Source organism: Ixodes scapularis, unplaced genomic scaffold, assembly GCF_016920785.2.
Source record: "Ixodes scapularis isolate PalLabHiFi unplaced genomic scaffold, ASM1692078v2 PGA_scaffold7__128_contigs__length_106722199, whole genome shotgun sequence".
Classification (NCBI taxonomy): domain Eukaryota; kingdom Metazoa; phylum Arthropoda; class Arachnida; order Ixodida; family Ixodidae; genus Ixodes; species Ixodes scapularis.
In genome coordinates, this window is record NW_024609882.1 from 80,081,109 (window position 1) to 80,097,609 (window position 16,501).

Sequence of the window (16,501 nt, forward strand, 5' to 3'; positions counted from 1 at the left end):
GAAGTTTCTTGGGGAAAGATCACATGAATAATAATTGTGCCATACGTCGAGACCAAGGGTTTCTCGAGAGATTCGGGATGACACGGAGCAAATAAACATCGATTTTAAGAAAGTGAAGGTTGAATACTATCACAACATGTTCTTGAGAGTCTCTCAGGACTTAGGCAGCCCACGTGGGCTCCTCAGAAGGTGTATCAGTCGTGATGTGTCAAGCCAACAACAACGTTTATTCAGGAAGCGATTAGTTATATAGTACGACGCGGCTGCGCGGCAGCGCAGCACGTGTCAACAGTTTATCTGTTAACGAGATATGACATTGCGGTCTACATGCAGCGCGTGCGTGACTTGCACGATACATTTTCCTTTGTTTCATAAATAACATTAGGAGTTCCAAAGGTAGATGGGATGCACTTGGTTGAAATTGCTGTCGTATTGCAGGCGCTCTGGTTGACGGGTGTGCCTTGTGGATCGTCTTGGGACCGGCGTCAGGGGGTGGTCGTGCAAACCCGGCGTAGGCGGTCTTGTGGGCAAGGAGGCCGGTGTCGCTCTCAGTTCCTCGGTTGAATCCCCGCTGTCCGAGTCGTCACTTTTAGCAGTTTCTTGTTGAAGCGGCTAACGGGTTGCAAGAAGATGTTGCCGATTGCGTCGCAGCAGCTTGTTGTCTTCGGTAACCACCCGATATGATCTTGACGCGGCTGATCCGAAGACCCGAGCTCTACGAGTCCATGCTTTGTCTTTGTCTCTCACCCTCACGACTTCGCCTTTCTTGAGGTAGGGTAGGTTCTTGCCTCGGGTGTCGAGCTGCCGGTGTTTAAAAACACGCCTGCTGGGTTGATGGCTGAAGTCCGGGATTCGACTGCGTAGCCTCCTGCCTTGTAACAGCTCTCCTGGCGACCGACCATCCTCCAGAGGGCAGGTCGATAGCCCAGTAGCCCCAGCCAGAAATCTTCATGGGCCTCCTCAGTTTTCTTCAAGATCCGCTTGACAATTTGCACCCCTTTCTCGGCGAGTCCGTTCGACCCGGGAAACTCCGGGCTCGACGTCACATGCTTGAAATCGTATCTGGATGCAAAAACAGCGAACTCATGAGACGAAAATTGGGGTCCGTTATCGCTGCAGACCTCAAGTGGAATTCCGTATCTTGCAAATATAGAGCTCAACTTTGCAATAACAGAACATGCCGTGGTGTCCGTCAGCTTTTCTACTTCCGGAAAGAACGAATGCGCGTCAAATACACAAAGATACGAACTTCCGCCATGCTGGAAAAGATCAACTCCCACTCTGTACCACGCATGATTCGGTGCTGGCCTTAATATGAGGGGCTCACTTTGCTGCTTGTACGTATACTTTCGGCATACTGAGCACCCTTGTAGCAGAGTTTCGATGTCCGAGTTGAGTCCTGGCCAAAACACCAAACGTCTGGCTCTTGATTTGCACTTGTTAATTCCCAAATGACCTTCATGAATACGTTGGAGCATCTCCGGTCTCATGGACTTCGGGACCACAACTTTGCTACCCTTCAATACTATTCCTTGAACCAGTGACAGCTCAGACACAAAAGGTTTCAGCATGCCGTCAAAGTCACCCTTGCCGTTCATGTAACAAATGACTGACTGCAGGTCTGCGTCCTTCGCGGTCGCCTCAGCAAGGCGATCCAGGGTTTTCTTGCTTACCAAGTCTGAGACGACGCTCAGTGCGTGTACTTCCACGTCTTCAGTAGCGCCAGCGGTGTCCTTTGTGGTAACTGGTGACGACCTTGATAGCATGTCGGCCAGCAGTAGCAGTTTTCCTGGTACGAATTGAAGGGTATAATCCTACATAAGTAAACGCAGAAAGAAACGCTGAAGTCTCGGGGGCATATCACCGATTCCTTTTGAGGCAATTGCTAAGAGTGGACGGTGGTCGGTTTCAATAGCGATCTTACGCCCGTACACGAAGTGATGAAACTTCTCGCAGCCGAACGCGAAACCCATCGTTTCCTTTTCTATTTGCGAGTACCTCTGTTCTGCGTCAGTCATAACGCGTGAGGCGTAGGCGACCGGCCGCCAGCTGTCACCATGACGCTGCAGAAGTGCAGACCCTAATCCATTCCTTGATGCATCTGACGAGATCTTCGTATCTCTGGCTGGATCAAAGATCGCCAACACGGGCGTGCTGGTAAGCACTAGGCAGATATCTTTCTATTCTTTGGCGTGGTTGTCCGTCCATTCAAAAATTGTTTATTTTTTTATAAGACTGCGCAGAAGTGCTGTTTTTCCTGCCAAATTCGGTAGGTACTTCCCAAAGTAATTTGCGACTCCGAGCATTCTATGCACTGTTGTCTTTTCTGTAGGGCACGACATCTCCCCCAGTGACGTGATCAATGCCGAGCTCGGCCTTATTCCTTCTTGGCTTATGACGTCACCGAGAAATTCGATCTCAGTTAGCCCAAACTTGCATTTTGCGGCGTTGAATGTCAAACCCGCCCGACTGGCTAACTGCAGTGCGCTCTTGAGGCGTGAATCGTGCTCTTCTTTAGTAGATCCCGAGATCAAAATGTCGTCAATGTATACGCGCACCCCTGGGGACGGATCAAATATCTCGCTTAGAGTTTTTTGAAACACCTCGGGTGCCGACGCAATCCCGAATGGAAGTCTAAAAACTGGTAGCGACCAAAAGGCGTACCGAACGTGCAAATAGCCGAGGTATCCTCATCCAAGGGAATTTGGTGAAACCCAGAGTTCGCGTCGAGGCGTGAAAAATATTTAGCTCCTGCTAGTTCGGCCTCAATGTCTTCCCGCTTAGGCATCTGATAGTGCTCGCGCGTTAGACACTCGTTAATGCGCCTGGGGTCCATACACACGCGTAGTTTTCCGTCTTTTTTTCGCACAATTACCAATGAACTTACCCAGTCCGTTGGCCCATTGACTTTGCGGATGATGTCAGCTCGTTCCATACGCTCCAGCTCCTCTCGAAGAGGCTCTCGCAGCGCCAGAGGTACTCGTCGTGCCGGTTGAACTACCGGTGTTGCGTCATCTCGCAGGACCATCCGATACTGACGTGCCAGGCAGCCGGCAGCCTGAAATAGCTGGTGGAATTCTGTCACTATTCTCTCGGTATTGCTGGTGTTCACAACACTCACCGAGCGCGACACAGGTCCCAGCGCCTCACTTGCTAGCAGTCCGAGTAGTGCCTGGCTGCCTTTTTTGACAATGAAGAAGTCAATGTCGCCGGACCGATTGTCCATGACCACTCGTAGAGTTGCAACCCCGATGTGCTTGATGGCGTCCCCGCTATATAATCGAAGCACAGAGCCGCTTGGTTTCAAGTTCGCCTTGTCCCTGTAACTCCGATAGATCGAGTAAGGCAGCAGGTTAGCTTGGGAGCCCGTGTCCACCTTCAAGACGATTGGCTGGTCCGCCACCTTCGCGTGGATGATCCAGTCCGCATGGTTGCCGACGCTGTCTATCTTCAGGTCGAGGATGTCGAAGGTCTAGTGGTCTTCGCGTACTTCCTTCACTTCCCGCCCTTTCTTGCAGCAAGCCGCAAGATGGTTAGTACCTCTGCACAAGAAGCATGACCTTCCAAATGCCGGACTCCGTCCTGGCTCGTGCGGCCGGTTGCACTTGGCACATTTGTACTGTTGCTTCTTTTTCACCAGCGCCACTTGTTTTTCCGCCTGCGCCCACACTTCGTTCTGCTGGGCGGATACTTCCGCTGCTTTACAGATCTGTTCAGCCTTGAGCAGCGTTAGATATTTTTCTTTGAGCATTTTCTCTCTCAACTTTGAATTGTTTGTACCGAACACAATCTGATCCCGAATCATTGTGTCGGTCAACTGCGCGAAGTTACAGCCGCGTGCATGTTTCCTCAATTCACGCAAAAAATGCTCGAAAGCTTCTGCTTCAACTTGCGTTCTTTTTCGAAAGATGTACCTCTCGTAGACCTCATTCTGCTGTTTTCTACAGTACTCCTCAAACTTGAGTGCGACCGTCGCGTAATCTTCCTTATTCTCGCTTTCGGCAAACACAAAATTGTTGAATACCTCCAAAGCGTCATCCCCGGCTACACTCAGCAGGAGAGCGGTCTTGACCGATGCCGAGCTTGGTTCTTTGGCTTGCTCCGTTGCCCTCAGAAAGAGCTTGAATTTCTGCTTGAACAGGTCAGTTTTTTGCGATGTTCCCAGACAGCAGCAGTGGCTCCGGTGGCTTGAGTAGTTCCATAGCTACGGTGACTGACGTCGTTACTTTGAGCTACCGCCGACGTGGACGGCATCCCACTTCTGACACCATGTATCAGTCGTGATGTGTCAAGCCAACAACAACGTCTATTCAGGAAGCGATTAGTTATAGAGTACGACGCGGCTGCGCGGCAGCGCAGCACGTGTCAACAGTTTATCTGTTAACGAGATACGACATCGCGGTTTACATGCAACGCGTGCGTGACTTGCACGATACAGAGGGGACCCACAGCGGACCTACTTGGGCAGCCCATATGGGCTTCCCAAAGGGAACCCAGAGCAGGCCTAATTGTGCAGCTCATGTTGGCTCCCCTCGTGGGCAGGCCGCGTGGGGCCCATTCGGGGACCTCATTTTTTGTCGGTTACTTTATAATATCTTCCCAGTGCGGAGTTTTGCAGTTCATACCAAATTGATTTTGGTATTTCAAGTGTACGAAATGGAACCAAAAGGAACTTCGCACATTTTCGCATAAAATCTTGGTGGATCGTCGGGATACATAGCCAGCTTCAGCCATCTACAGACACCGAATGTTAGACAGATACGACATTTGGTCGAGTGTCTTTTGCATACACCCTGAAATTGACCTCTTCTCAACGATCGCTCATGCGCGAACTCTGTGCGAGGGGAGGAAAAAGAAATGCGCCATTTTTAAAGGCTGTTTTTCCTCGGCGTTCAGTCGCTCAGACAGTGCTGGTATGGCTTGACTACCTCCGCTAATCTTCGGCTTGGCTTCATAGTCCTTCATGCCTCACCACTTCGCAGCCGTTTAGTTGCACGAATAGCAGCAAACATGGTTAAAATGCACGAGTTGATAAAACGACGAAACTAATTCCTGGAGAAGAATAACGAGAGGGCCAAAGGACAAAAACAAATCTCCAAACACAGCTAGGTAACTGGTGCGCGACCGAAAAAATATGCCTGGTCCGAGTGTTGAACCCGGGACCTATCGATTTCTAGCGGAGCGTTCTACCAACTGAGCTAACCAGTTAGACGTCAGTGCCCTACTAAAAAAAACATTTGTCGCCTTAATGAAAGTAAACGGGTTCATACCATTAACAGTTTAGCCGTGCCGGCCACCAGTCTGTCAAAGAGGTCACCCGTATGGCTAAAAGGGGTCCCCGTATGAGCCATAACGGTCACCTATTTGGTCTGTTGTCTGGGCAAATGGGTCACTCGATCAATCAAAGTTGTCGCACGTTCGCTCAACCCGGTGACCATGTTCCACAGACGGGTGACCGGTGACCACAGAACGTAGAACATAGAATATAGCTTTATTTTAGAGCGCAGCTCTGAGGCGCCCGTTTCCGGCTGGAGCGGCGTCGCCATCACCGTCGGCGTAACCAAGGTCACCCCAAAATCACGTGACCCCCCAGGTCACGTGACCTGGGGGGGTCACGTGACCTTGGGGTGACCTTGGTTACGCCGACGGTGACGGCGACGGTGACGGCGACGCCGCTCCAGCCGGAAACGGGCGCCTAAGAGCTGCGCTCTAAAATAAAGCTATATTCTATGTTCTACGTTCTGTGGTCACCGGTCACCCGTCACCCCCCCCCCCCCCCCCGAGGTCACGTGACCCCCCCGGAGCATATTAAAGAATGAGGGGAGGAGGAGGAGAAGGATGAGGAGGAGGGGTATACCCTCCCATCAGTACCCTTCCCTCCTTTTCCTCAAGAGCTGCGCTCCCATTCGGCGTTACACGCAGTTGTAAACGGCTTTCACTTTTGTTTCATTTCAACGACACAAAAATACATATAACGAGCCGGTATAAGCCTCAAGGACTTGTGTACCTAGCTCGGCAGGTGGCGAAATCACAGTGTACTGTGATTCGCCACCTACCACTTAAACCGGCAAGCTGTACCGGTTTAATCAAACGGCTCTCCGAAGCCCGTTTAATACTGAACGTACATATCGGGGGCATGGGCACGCCAGTTTCACCAGTGGCATTTTCTTTCGGGAAAGCCGCGAGCGCCGGTTCATCGATTTATAATCGTCCGCGTAATGCAAGTAATTATATATTTATTTTTATTGCGCTGATGTTCGCTTATATTGCAACAACAAGAAACTTTTTTTTTTTACATAAACATGCGACGTTGCCGAGCCGATATTTTTGACAAAATTTTAAAACTTTGGCGTTTTTTGTTGCCCCAATTTACTTATTCAGCTCGAATTTCTCTCGCACAGGACGCGACCGCGTGACAGAATATCCTTGTTTACTCCGTTTCGCCTCCATTCAAGCCTCAGCGAAGGTAACGCGCGAACGCGTGGCTCCACGAACATCGAGTATTGAGAGAGCAGGCCTGCTGTTGCAGCGATCAAATTATGAGCTCGCGCTGGGTGCTTTTTTCGCTCGGGCGCAAGCCGAGCTTCAGGCCGGCGCGCGCCATTTCCAGGGTTCAAGCGTCCTGGAAAAATTCGCCTGCTTTCCGAGACTGCAAATGCAGGGTAGTCAACTTTCTGTGGCAATTCGAAGAGAGGATAAAAGCGCGTGTACAGCGGTACAGCGGTAGGTGCACCCTCTCCTCTAGCATTAACTGCAATAAAAAAAAAAAAAAACTAACCGGGAGTGTTTTTTTTTTGTATATACATATATATATATATATATATATATATATATATATATATATATATATATATATATATATATATATATATATATATATATATATATATATATATATATATATATATAGAAGGCTGGGGTGTGTCCCGGGTGTCCTGCGCCTTGCCCCTGGCCCCCTCTCTCCTCTCTGGTGAGCTCTGTGACGTGACCCGCAGCAGCGCTCGAGCTACACGCTGATAAACCTCCGAGATCCGGAAGGGCGCGCCTTGGCAGCCGCTTTTTTTTTTGTCTGCTTGTTTTCAGTTGCAGTTTGAACTTCGGTCGTCCTACCTGCTTCGATCTGTCGCGTAACCCTCGGGGTTGCCAGGTATGGCTATAATTAGCCAAATTGGGCTACTTTGTCATGCATTTGGCTTCGAAATTTGGCGGTTGGCTATGTGGCTATTTTTGGGCTATTTCAAATCCTAACGCGGCTATTTTCTTTTTTTTTGGCTTGGTTTAGAGTAGTTGTACAAAAAGACACTTCAGCATGTACACAAAGCCACAGTTCACCCATTCTGGATCCCCGCTTTCAAGGATTCCCTGCGTGAAGATTCGTGAGCGTGATGCCAGAACCTATTAGCTCAAGTGAGCTACCGTGACCTAGGTTCAGCTCCGACGACATCGCTTTTGTAGTAATTGTGGCTTATTTTATGCTACCAAGGTCTTTCTGTTTCATACTGGCGTCTCTTGTTTCCTCGAGTTTCCCACCATCCTCCTAGAGGAAGCACATCATCCGAGGAAAAATGAGGCAACTCAAGACATCCTGCAGAATTTGATGTCGCCCGATAACGCGTGCTGTACCGGATACAACGAAGGAGGCTTTTCGGCAAAAAATGAATGTTTCTTAAAGCAGAATGAGCAATAACAAAAGACACCAAATTTGGGACAATGAATATTCTGAACAAGTCCAAGATCAATGCGCTGGGACAGCCCTTTTTCCGTTGCTATCCGAGCTTGCCATCGCGCTCCCGACACTGCCCATGTCGAATGCCGCCGTGGAGAGAGTATTCAGATACGTATCCGTCACAAAGTCAGTCCTAAAGTAGAACATGTCCCTTCCAACTCTTCAAAACGTCCTCTATGTAAAGTTTACTTTCCTTTAGAAGAACGAGTTCTGTAAGGACATCAACCCTACTGAAGTTTTTGCCCGTTTTAATACAGAAATCATGTATGGGGCGGGCAAGCCGGGCACGAGCGTGTGCTTCATAACTATGGGACTGCAAAAGCGCGTGTGGAAAATTTTTGTACTTTTGTGTTTGAAATAAAACGTTCAATACATTTCAAGCTGTTGTAGATCTTGCAAGCTGCTCATAAACCCTAGATATGCAGACGCAGTGCGTTCGAATTGAGCTCGCACATTCAAGTGCACAATTTTTTTGGTTCTGCAGAATATGGCTATTTTTGGGCTATATAAATCTATTGCATTCAGCTACTTTTGGTCTACACCGTCTGGCTTTGGCGGTTTCAGCTAGAAACTACCTGGCAACAATGCTAACCCTGCGGTCTTATTAGGATGTCTCTCGGCAACTTATTGGATGTGCACCAAAGCTATCAGTGTTCGAAAAGTCCTACGCGTATATCGACAACAAGTGATTCTTCCAAGGAGTCAGGAATTCTCGAGGTTTGGTTGGGTTCGGCAAATGACAGCTTGTGCGCCGCATCGCGTTGAAACTTCAAGGAGCCTCCGTTCTCGTTTTCGTGTTTGTGTGGTTGTCCTGCTTTGACCGTGTCGACATATGTTTTGGATTGCGTCTTTCAAGTCAGCTATCATCATGGTGAGTGCACTGGAACCTACTTCTTGGCAACAATCTACCGTTCTTCTACGCGTACTCTTCCAGATTAACCATAGAATTATGCAGCGTCAATTCTCGCGGCAGCCCTGAGAATAATTTTGCCGTAAGTCTACCATTATTCGCGACTCCAGCAAAACGGACGCCGCCAAGCGGGAAAACCGGGATCCAGTCGGTCCAGGTCACTCCGCGTCCCGCCGCGTCTCTGGTGGCTTTCGCGGACATGTGCTCTCCGCGCGGGGGCGAGCAATGTAATTTGACGAAGGTCCGAAAATTTCCTAAGCTTGCCTGAGTGTTCATTAGGGTGGTGAAGCCTCAGTAGATTGTTTCTTTCCATCACGTGTTTAAAAGCCCGTTTACTCCACAACACACGGTCGCGTGCTTTCAATTTTTTGGGTGGGGGGGAATCACGGAAAAACTTTTTGATTTCTTGTCTGTATCGTATCACATTCAAAGTGACGACTACTTGGTAACTGATAAGTGGTTTCTTTATAAGGATGTAGAACAGTTGACTGAGGTCTACAGACGAGGTGTTTCACTTGAGGGAACACCAATGTTGCAGTCAAGAGAATGGGAAGGTTCGATAGCTGCTTTTCTTGAGTTTGGTTGTGCTCGATTAGCTTCAGGTTTGAGTCACTAACGCCGGCCGGTGCGTTGGCTATTCATCTTGGCTGCTTTTCGCCGAACAAGACCACACTGAAGGAGTTGGGCTGATTTCGCAATTACTTGATTCAGAAAACCTGCTCGGCTGCATATGATTAATGAAGGAAATTATCTGTTTTCAAAAGGTGGGGGACGCAAAGTTAGAAGCTGTTACGGCATTAGGATCTATCGCGCCTCCAATATTTATATTATAACCCCTGTCGAAGCCAGCAGCAATATACGTCTACATTGCTCAGGTTGACCGGCTACAAAAAATGCTCATTTTATCCGTTCAGGATTCGAAGTCAAGTGCATTGCAGAGAGGTCTGAGTGAATCTCCGATGAAGACTCTCCTCAGTTCGTCCGCATTCGTCTCCGTTCTACCGGCTAGAACCATTTGGCTAAGTTTAAGTAGTATCTCTCTGTCTGTCAAATATACTTTTATTCAGCAGTTCACCTAATAGTTAGTCAACTAAGTTCATATTTCAACCCGAAGAATATACTAATATCGCTTCAGTAGGACATAGTACGTAATATAATACATAATTCGCATATTCGTCAGAATGACTTCTCGATTGCTACTAAAACCTGCATCTAAATACGAGTATCAGCTGCATAGTGAAGCGCCAGCGGGTTAACATGCTCCTTGGCTCAAGAAGCGCTTGCTTAATTTTCGTAATTTTCCTGCAGCCTGTGTTCTTGACCAAGCACGCGACTGGAGCTGTTTCTTGAAACGCGGACACCCACAAAAGCTCAATTTCGCGTACAGATAAGTCGCATGGTCGAGGCATGCGAGTTAGCTAAGAATTACTCTCGGTGGAACTATTTTGTAGCCATCGCCGCTTTCCTTAGATGATCAAAACTAATTAGAGTCTATTACCGTTTCTCCGGAGCCCATAATTTCGGTTTTGAACGAAGTCTCCGAGACGAAAGTTTGACGTGAAAAGAACAAAAAACACCGGCAAAACGAAACTATGCTCGGCAAGTTTATGCGCACCGGCTACACTTAACCGTCTCAGTTCAAATACCCATAGAATTGGGCATTAAAGAAAAGAAAACCTGTTAAATTCAATGCGCCACTCGTTCAGGCGGCCCGGCCGAGCCGACGCGACCTGGACCCAGCCGCCATGTTTGTTTGGTGGCGGCGCCCCCTATAGGTCGCTGGAGTCGCGAATAGTCTAGAATTACCTCGTTTCTTGTTTGCTTTATAATCTTCTCAGTTGTATAAAAGCTTAAAGTGTCTCTTCCCATGTGACAGACCGCTTGCACGTTTGTACTTGTTTACGGAATAGGTTATAATAAACGACTAGGAGGATCGAAAACAATATTTAGTGTATGTTTTCCTGCCCTTTTTGAAGTTCCTGCGCGAGCACATTTTTTCTACGTGTTTCTTCCATGTTATAAATAGGTTTATGAGTTTCGGGACGTCTTAAATAAGTTTACGATTACCAACCTTCCGTACAATACCAACTTAGGGCTAGCGAATAACTTGCCTATCCGAACGGCCCGTTCAAATGTGTGGTCACGTGTCAGGTCGAATGATTACCCGTATCAAATGATCACCTGTATCAAAGGAGCACCCTTATGAAATCGGTACCGTATGAAACGGGCACCCGTATCAAATGGGTTCCGTATCGAACGGGTACCGCATCAAACAGGTACCCGTATCCTATGATCACGTTTGATAGAACGGATCGACAAGTTTGGCACCCGTTTGATTCAAACGGGTCGACCAGTTTGCCACCCATTTGAATTCCAAATGTTTTTTTTTTGTTTTTTTTCAGTAGGGTAGAGCAAAGAGGTTCGATCAGCTGTCACCAGTCTAACAGCAAGAAGGGTGAAAGGCTTGCATTTTAGGCTATGATGAAAAATAATATATAAAATTAAATTGTATAATAATAATAATTGATAGAGCTCCCGAGGCCTGTTTTGAGTAGAACCAAAGCACCCGATGTGCTTTCGTTCATGCAGAAAAGAGCAACCACCTGATCGACTTCGACAACGTTTCCGTACTGGATAAAGAATGAAACTGGAAAAAACAACTCTTTTTAGAGACATGGCATATTTAACATAAAAATAACAGCCTCATCCGCTCAATCTGTGACAACCCCCCCCCCCCCCCCTCCAAGCAGCTACATTCACGAGCTTCGTGGTGTCTTAAAATGAAAAGGACAATTTACACGGCAGTGGCAAGGAGAAAGGCGAACACCCAGACAAATTAAACACCCGTGAACAAGCCGCCTAGGAGGCCTCGAAACATCGGACTATTTAGACACAGTTGGTTAGAGTACCTGCAGCTTCCTGTATTAACACTCACCTAACCAGGCAAATATCTGCCAAAATGTTTACTTTCCAGACAATGACTTGACCCATTCTTGGTGCGAGATGACAATAGTTTATACGAACATGGATACCTGAAAAGGGACAGCGGAAAACTATTCGACTCCAACACGTCTCATGTTCACGTCACAGTACTTCCTGTAAGGTCACGAATACGAAACGAGAGCCGGTAGTTCATTACACCAACATCTGCTGCAAACCCAAATTTTTTGCTGAACACCACCACGCAAGAGGATGCGGTGTTAGGTCCAATTGACATATTCGACACTTCTGCTTAGCGTAACTTCCACGTGCATTACTGCCAGCTTTTTGCTCGGTGTTTTACAGGGCCAATGAACCCACCAGTAAATGTCAATGCCCACTTCAAGCGTCCCAGAAATTCCTAAAGTCCCCTTCACATCCTTTAAAAAAATTGTGAAATCCCATCATAGTGATTTTCAATAGGGTGCACTCTTAGAAAAAAGGGTCAGTATATTCCTCTTTAAAGGGAGGAACGCTCTTGATACATATGGTCTTTCACAAAGGGAGAAGCTTTCGTCCCTGAAGCAGGGGAGCAAAAGCTCCTCCGTCGACTGCATCTCGTTATGGCGGCCGCGAATCGAGCAAATCGAGCTCGATAAGGCTTAACGAGAACACTAAGTCTATTCTACGGAGCGAGAGGAGCAGCAAATAAAAACGTAACACGAGCTGTCCGCGAACTGTATTTATTTCCGAAGTTTCTTTACCCCTGCAGGTAAAGAAACTTACGATTCGAAAACATGCAGTCACTCAGTCCTCTCATCACCAGCACTGTGATGTTCAGCGGAGACAACCGGCACCCAGTTCCCGCACTTTATGTCTTACCTTTGCTATTCCTCGAGCCACAATTCCTCCGTCAACCGTTGCGTCAACCGCACATCACGAAGGGGTGAAAATCATTCGCCCGCAAAACCAAAAGCCAATCTAAAAAAAAAAGCAAATCCGAAGCAACCTCATGGCTTACCTCAGCACGGTAACACGAAATTATGGCGTAGCCGCGTAGCGTAACAGGATGTTAAATCGCTTGCCACCAGATGGCAGGGTCAAGCAGAGTAATCGCAAGTAGCTAGGGTGGCGCTAAGTACCACCTGATTCATGCTTTACAAAAAAAAAAATATTTTTATTTTCTTACGCCACAATTTCGTTTCCTTTTCTTCGGGAACCTTGCGTTTCCTTTTCTTCGGGAACCTCTAACACCCGATGCTTGCACACTGCAAGCATCAGGTGAACATATATTGAGCGAATACACGTGCATCGCACATACAAACATCAATACGACAGCACACTACCCCGATCACTACTCCCGAGCCCTGCGTTTCCGTCTTTTATAATGGTCGTTTTGAACGTACGGACTTTTTCGGCGACTCCCTAAGCAATAAAAGATATTCCGAACATGTTAATCTTTTTCCAGTAATGTCATACATGTGAGACTATTTTTAATGGCTCAGGGGATGAATCTCTTATTAAAAAAAAGCGCTCGATCATGCCGTAGTTATTTGAAAGAAAATAAATCGAGCGGCTCCAATGAGGTTCCAAGCCATGAGTTCGCTTTCCCGCACGGCCCTTCGTAGCCAGTATTTCTATTGTAGTGTTTGTTTTTCTATTTGTGCTGATCGCGCACGGCTGCACTTGCCGTCTTGAATTAATCTTTGTGGAGCGGATATTCGCTCAGCTGGAAGTGATGCTTCACGGGCAGAAAAATCGCTTTTCGATCAACTTGAATGCAGTCAAAGCCGCGACTTGCGACAACTGTTAAGTGTACGGAGCTACGCCGTTGCGAGCTCGAAAACTTCTAGCGCTCATCCCAGCACGCCACTTGGAGGGCAGTTTCTACAGGAATCGTAATATATTTATACAGTAAAATAAATGATAGCGTTTTCTTTCGATTTTACCTGTTTTCCTTTTTTTAATGCTAAACTTTTATTGTAAATATACGTACTTTCCGTCATAATTTCGTACTGTTCAGTCTTTTCCCCAGAGCGCAATCGCTCTCGGGTACGGACAGTCACGTTGGCCACTGTACGATGGAGCTTACCGTTCAGACCAGCGTTCCAACATGACTATCCACACGTCGATCGACTACACCTAATCCCTCAAGTGGTTTTAAACTCTTCAATGTAAAGCAGAATGTCATCCTGCGACACCCCGCCGCTTCCGACCACGCGGCCCCATCAGCGGCATCAATGCCCGACAGTTTACGTCATCTTATCTTGTTGTTACACCACTGATACGCGAACACACGGTCACATCGGCGATAATTCCAGTCTTCTGTTCACAACCCACAACACTGCCATCACGATGTCGCTGACACGCAGAAATACAGAACCACGTTGAACGCCGGTTCGCACTCGGCATGGGACAACAGAACCGAACTCAGCACGAAGGGCACCCAGGCAGCCGGCAGGAAAACCTGCCTGCATTCGACGCAGTTCCTGCGATTTCCATAACGTCGAAAACGTCGACACAGTTCCTCGTGGTTTCGCTACTGTAGTTCCGCGTGTGTACCGCAAATCGGAGACGGCCGTCTTACCCAGTGTATGTAGCGCTGCTGGCACTGCTCCGGAACTTCGCTGTTTCTAGCGGCTTGGTTTGCTCGTTTGATAAAATTAGTGGTAAAAACGTCAATGCAACCGAAATGTTCTGCACGTTTGGAGTAGAAGACGGAAATACAGGCGGCCTTCGCTGCCGCTGAAGCTAAATCAACTCAACATTAATTTGGTAAACAACGTGCGCGATGTGCTCGAAAAACGAAACCGAAAGATGATGAGTCGGGAGGGCGAAAGCTTTCTCCCATCTGCCTCGAGAAGGAGGAAAACGTCTCGGTGAATAGTAAGGAATTCAATTTTCCTTTCATCGATCTGGGTTTGTTTATGTGTGTTTTGGGAAATAAAAAAAAAAAAAAACTTTACGAAAAAAAAAAGAAACAAAAAAAAACTGCTCCTCCGGGGATCGAACTATTGACCACTTGTCGGTAGCGCGATGTTTTACCCCTTCGCCAACTGAACAAGGAGGAACTGGCCCTCCTCCTTTCATCTGAATTTCCGTTCCTCCCTTCTCTAGGCAACTTGTCCGGAACAAGGAGGAACAGTCGCTGTTGCTACCTTTCTCCTCCTTTTTTTCTTAGAGTGTGGCCTTGATTGTAGAGTTCCGGGTATCGTAGCGAGTTGCGGAGAGTATGAGAGACGGCAAAAACGATCTGAAAAAACTTTATATTTATGTTGGTAAATTGTGTCGGTTCCGGTACGCGGCGAAGGTGAAGTGAAGGCTGAAGGAGTAGCCGGGGATTCAATGAAAGAGGGTTTAAGGCGGTTGACGGTGATGGCTTGCTGATTGTCTTTGACAACGAAAGCAATTGTTTTTAACGCCGGTTCCGCTACTTAAAACAGACCGTCGCACACCGCGGTTAGTCTGCTTCACTGAATTGTGGAAGACGAAGACATGTGTGTACATTGCCAGGTCATGGGACACAAAAACACTGCGGGAAGAATGAGTTCTGGGAGGAGTGGGCTCGAGTTGGTCAAAAAGTACTCGCGAACGATTCAAGTAAGAGCACGAAAATTGAACGGCTTGTCCATTCAGAAGAGTAGAGGATCCTCCAGGTAGAAGGGGAGTTATGCCGAACACCAGTTCATGCGACGTGTACCCTAAGTCGGGTTTGAATGCATTTCTGATGCCGAGAAGTGCGATAGGAAGAGGATGAACCAATGCGTGCTGTCCTCCTGTGCTGTAAGTGAGGCCTTCAACTGTCGGTACAACTCGTCCACCGTTCTGTTAGCCGAAGGGTGGTAGCCTGTCGTCAGGGTATTTCGTGGACCGAGATGCTGGGACAAAGCGGTGTACAACGTACACTTATACTGCCTTCCGCGATTGGTGGTGCTAGTAAACGTGCATCCGATGCAAAACGCCAAAAGCATAATAAAGGCCTCCGCGAAGGTTTTGGCGGTGATGGTTGAGAAAAAATATTGCCTTGAGTGCCTGCCCACGCAGGGTGGCTGTAGGTAACCCTTTGTAATGGTGGACGGGTTCCAACCAGCTCCAGGTGAACGTGGTCGAATCAGGCTTGGGAAACGGGAAAAGCGTACAACCGGGGTGATGTCTCGACGCGCAAAAATGGTACGCAGTCACTGCGCACAATTTCTGGTCCAGCGACTTGCGTCAGTGTTTATACTTGGCCATAAATAGCGTGCTGTGACCAAGCACTGTGTGTTGTATATACCGGGGTGGTGTGGGTTGTGTAAGAACTCGGATCCCGCCCTCCGATATGAAAGCGGAACGAAGTAACGTGTGTGGCCAGTGGACGAATTGCAGGTGATCGTAAACGAGCTCAGTTGGAAAACGAATATCGCTGATCGTGAATAATGATTATTTCTTCAGCTCTGCCAACATGTAGGGATCGTCGCGTTATTCTTGGTCCATTACTTCTAAGTCCAACTTGCACGGGCTGGGGTGAAAGAGTGGCTACTCGTGAAGAGGCGTCCGAAGTGGAGTTTTCAAATCCTTGAAGGTGTCGAATGTCAACTGTACATTCGGAGATTAATCCCAACTGTCGGATCTCGCGAGCAAAATAGTTGGTGAGCTGGCTTTTAAAGGCAAACGTAAGAGGCTTGTAATCTTTGAGTATGGGAGACGTACTACCCTCCAGAATGTGCTGGAAGTGCTTCACACTCTGGTGCTACTTGGGATCTGATTCTGCTCTTTAACCCCGTCGATCCTGCAGAAGATGGTCTTGACTGCCAGGTTTTCGCTGAAGTTCTGGATGTGCGGGAGGGGATACAGGTCGGGGGACGGTTTGGACGTTGAGTGCGCGATAATAACCATATGACCGCCAGTCACCAGCGATGGCTTTTGGAAGAGGTCGAGGGGTGAGGCCAGTTGTTTACAGAAGCGCT

The 16,501-nt window shown here is 47.8% G+C and overlaps 1 pseudogene; it reads right to left on the bottom strand.

The window, feature by feature from the left end:
• Positions 1-381: 381 nt before the first annotated feature.
• LOC115309540 lies at positions 382-1,058 on the bottom strand (annotated as a pseudogene).
• Between the last annotated feature and the right edge of the window lie 15,443 nt (positions 1,059-16,501).